General features: G+C 44.1%; 1 protein-coding gene across 2 annotated transcripts in view; it reads left to right on the top strand.

Moving 5' to 3' along the window:
- The first annotated feature begins 3,666 nt into the window (after nt 1-3,666).
- The window catches only part of Mdm4 (MDM4, p53 regulator), a 37,226-nt gene continuing 36,606 nt past the window's right edge, over nt 3,667-4,286 (top strand). The window contains exon 1 of one of the 2 annotated variants that reach the window (XM_005348352.3): nt 3,667-3,817. The gene's annotated coding sequence lies outside the window, so the exon portion shown is untranslated. The remainder of the gene's footprint in view (nt 3,818-4,286) is intronic. The other variant, XM_005348353.3, reaches the window with a different exon arrangement.

Genomic DNA, 4,286 nt, shown 5'->3' with positions numbered 1-4,286 from the left:
TAAATAAATAAATAAATAAATAAATAAATAAATAAATACTTTTTAAAAAAATCCTAAACAGAAGCAGGCGTATCTCTGTGAGTTCGAGACCAGCCTGGACTACAGAGTGAGTTCCAGGACAGGCTCCAAAGCTACACAGAGAAACCCTGTCTCAAAAAACAAAGCAAAGCAAAGCAAAACAAAAATCCTAAACATCTAAAGAAATGCATGGAGCAGATAAATACCAGAGTCAGGAAAATGATACTCTTTGAGTTTGAAGCTGGGAGATGTCAGAGAGGAAATTTCTTTGTGTAGTTAAGTAGTATTCCTTAGGAGGAAGAAAACATTATATTCCTCTTCACATCCTTGTCTATGGATGAGGGAGTTAGCACTCTAACTTTGTTCCAGAAAGTTATGACTCAGGAATTGTCTTTTAATTCTTTTAACATTAAAAAGGGCCATAGACAAGCCAATTAATCCATTTTATTTTATAGCCTGAGACACTAAAGATATATAACTGGGTAATGCTCTAGTTTCAAGAAACAGACCAGAAATCAGACTTCCTGTTTGTTTATGTGAACAGACTTCTTTGAGAAGGAAGTGGCAGATAACAAGATGAGTTATGAACTTTTAACCAGCTTGTTTTTTGCTAAGTTTATTTGATTGGTAGATATGGGCCCTCAACGCGTACAGCATATCAGTGTCAATGTGATGGGTAAGGCTCCATTTGTTTATTTATTTATTTAGGCAGGGCCCTCCACATGCTGGTAAAGGCTCTATTTTCTAAGCCTTGTTCTGTTTGACATATTTATTAAGGCATTGTTTTAACAAGTTAATTATGGCTTGGCACAGCGGCACACACCTTTAATCCACTCATAAGGCAGAGGCAGGTGGACCTCTGTGAGGTTGAGTTCCAGGACAGTCAGAGCTACAAAGTAGGAGCCTGTCTTCAGAAAATGAAAAAGTTATTTATGTGTATGGGTGTTTTGCCTGTTTATATGTCTGTGTATCACTTGTAGACAGTGTCCTTAGAGGTTGGAAGAGAGCGTCGAATGACCTGGAATTGGAGTTACAGATAGGTGTGGAGGGCCAAGTGAGTGCTGGGAATCAGACCTGCGTCCTCCAAAAGAGAGGCCAGCACTCTTAATCACTGAGCCATCTCTCCAGTCCCCTTCCTTATTAAGGCTTTAGATGAAGACAAATTGTGCTGATAAATATTTAGACAAATAAAAAGGGAAAAAGGGTTGACCTTTTGGCTTGCATCAGGGTGACAGCAGCTCAGGCATGATTAGACTTACAATTTCTTCACCTGACTATCAGGCTCCTTTGCTGGGCCACTTTCCAGGCCTTCCTTTTTTTTTTTTTTTTTTTTTTTTTTTTTTTTTTTTACTTTTGAAACTCAGGCTTGGGGCAATTATCTTTATCTGCTGAGCCAGCTGGCTGAGCCTCAGGTCTTAGTTTTTGGAAGCCCCTAAATAGCTGTTTGCAACCTGTGGATTGAGCCCTCTGGCTGGGGAAGGTTGGACCCAAAGACAATTTCACAAGGGTCACATCTCAGATATCCTGCATATCAGATATTTACATTACAAGTCATAACAGTAGCATAAATGCAGTTATGAAGTGGCAATGAAATTATTTAACGGTGGGGGTCACCACAACATAAGGAACTATATTGAAGGGTCACCGTGTTAGGAAGGTTGCAAACCCCTGCTCAAGACTGTTCATTTTAAAGAATCAGAACTGCACGAGGGGATTCTAAGTCTGATTCCAGCAGACAGTAGGAGGACTCTAAGTTAGTCAGATATTGTTTAAAAAATAGCAAATTCCTGTTGAGAAATCAATTTATTTGAGAGTGAATCTCGCAATATAGTTCTTCTGGACCCAGAACTTGCTATGTCAGTCATGTGGGTCATGCATGCATTTCCAGAATTAGCAGGCAGAGAACCACCTCTAGTTCCAGACCAGCTTGACCTGTATAACGAATTACAGCCCAGCCTGAACCACAGAATGTGGTCCTGTCTCCAAAACAGAAGAGAGCCAAACCAAATCAACCAAACAAAAAGTATTTGCACAAAGGGAGAAGGGGAAATACTTGACTGGGTTTTACCTAAAAGTGCCCTTCCCTCTCTTTTGGGGAAATCCATTGTTGACTTCAAGCTCGTCTCAGCCACTGCACAAAGAGAATCACCTCCTCAGCGCCTTCAGAAAGCTCTGGCTCTCCCACTGGGAAAGGCTCTAAGTAGGAGCTGGGCACAGCGGTGCAGGCTTTTATTCCCAGCGCTCTGGAGGCAGAAGGCAGAAGATCTTGGAGTTCAAGGTCAGCCTGGTGTACCTAGTGATTTAGGACAGCTAGAGCTACTTGTGAAATCCTGCTTCAAGGAAAACAAAAAGAATGGGGTAGTGTTTACATTGGAAATAATAAATTCTTACTGTCTCCCAAAATGCCCAATTAATAAATTCATAGTAGGGACCGTGTAATGTGTAAATCAAGGGAGGGTACGGTCTTGTTTTCTTTGCATGCGTATGCATCTATTTCTGGGCACCACATCTTAACACAAACAAGTTCTTGTTCAGGGTAACTCGGTGGCTCATTGACACGTCAAAAAGAAATAATCAAAGGATCAGTAGGCTTAGCTTGTAGAGAATTGAGAGGACTGGGGATGGGATGTGGAAGCTGTCTTCAAAGAACCCGGTAGTAGCGTGGCCCGTCTTTAACCCAGCACTCTGGATTGCGGCAGAGGCTGGAGGATCTTTGTGAATTCGATGCCAACCTTGTCTACACAGAATGCTAGAACAGCCAGGGATACATAGAGATCCTGTCTCAAAACAAAACAAAACAAAATAAAACAAAATAAACAAAAACAAAAAAACGGGGTAGCATTTACATTGGAAGTAATGAATTCGTACTGTCCTCCAAAAACACCCAGCTATTAAGAAGAAATTACAAGACAAAATATTTCAGCTCAGAAAATCCTCTCACTCAGAATAATACCGAAATAAATGAGGTTATCTGGGGTAGGTGATGCTGTTTGGCACCGGCCGTTTGCTTGAGGGAGTTTCTCAACCCCAGGGGGTGGTGGGGGAAGCAGGACCCGATTCTGTGATCCGAGTTAAGATCCGTCTCACTATTCTTTGCCCTTCTCTTTTAGCATTTATCACTTATTTTGTAGTCATTCGTGAATAAACCAATTGTATGTTCCCCATTGAGAAACAACTGGGATGCAGTTTCCCTCGGCGGCCACCCCTGGGGAGTAAGAATGATTAAATTATATTAAGAGTTTTTTGAGGATCTAAAGGCCACCTCTGAGTATGCTCTTAGCTTTCTTCTGTTTTAATCGCCGGGGACATCGCTGTACATATCGCAAGATCCCGACAGGTCTCCCTATTCTTTCAAAACCTCTTTATGCAGGGCATGATGTTGCACGCCTTAAATCCCAGCACTCGGGAGGCAGACGAAGTGGACCTCTGTGAGTTCGAGGCTAGCTTGGTTTACATAGTGAGTTCCAGAACAGCCAGGGCTACACACAGACTTCCTGTCTCAAAAGTAAAATAAATACATAACTATCTCTAGCGGTCATCGTCCACGACTGGAGACTCTCTTCCTGGATTAGCATCTACTCTATGGTAGGTTCTTCAGCCTTTCTAGCCCTCTAGTCCTCCACGGGCTCCTCTATGGTTTCGACTGCCTCCCCGGAAGCTCTCGCAAACGCGACTTTGAGAGGCCGGAAGTCGCGCCGCCGTTGCTCGCAGTTTCAAAAATGCTGCGGAGGCCTTAGGAGCTACTCTTGCCGCCCCTCCCCCAGCTCGGAGGGGAAGCGACTCGTGGCGCGACCGTAAGGTGTGGCGGAGGGGTCTGGCCAGCGGGTATGCGGGGGAGCGGACGGGAGGCCCGGAGGCCACGTAGTTGGCGAGCAGGCTGGAGGATCCGGGGCGGAGGGCGGCGTGGGCCGCGGGGCCGCGGGAGAGGCTGTGGGGGAAGGGTGGCGCTACGGCCCCGCGGAGGAGAAAAGTGGAGTGCGGTGAAACGGGTTTTTGCAGTTACGGACTGACAGTGAAGTGATGGCGCTGATGTTTTTAACTGCACCTCAGATTTGAAGAGTGTTGAGAACTTAAAGGGGTCGGAGGAAGGGAGACCGGGAGAGTGACATTGACGTGATTTAAAAGTTGAATAATTTTTAAGGGCCGCAGACTGTCGGCTCTAGTGTCTGAAAGGTGTTTGTTTGCGGTCCACATACGGACCGCGGGTATTTATTATTATCCTCCACGAATATTAATTTTATTTTTATTTTTTTGTCTTTTTTTTTTTT

Source organism: Microtus ochrogaster, chromosome 6 (assembly GCF_000317375.1).
Source record: "Microtus ochrogaster isolate Prairie Vole_2 chromosome 6, MicOch1.0, whole genome shotgun sequence".
Taxonomy (NCBI): domain Eukaryota; kingdom Metazoa; phylum Chordata; class Mammalia; order Rodentia; family Cricetidae; genus Microtus; species Microtus ochrogaster.
The sequence above is the reverse complement of the archived record's forward strand: the minus strand, read 5'-3'. Positions and strand labels throughout refer to the sequence as shown.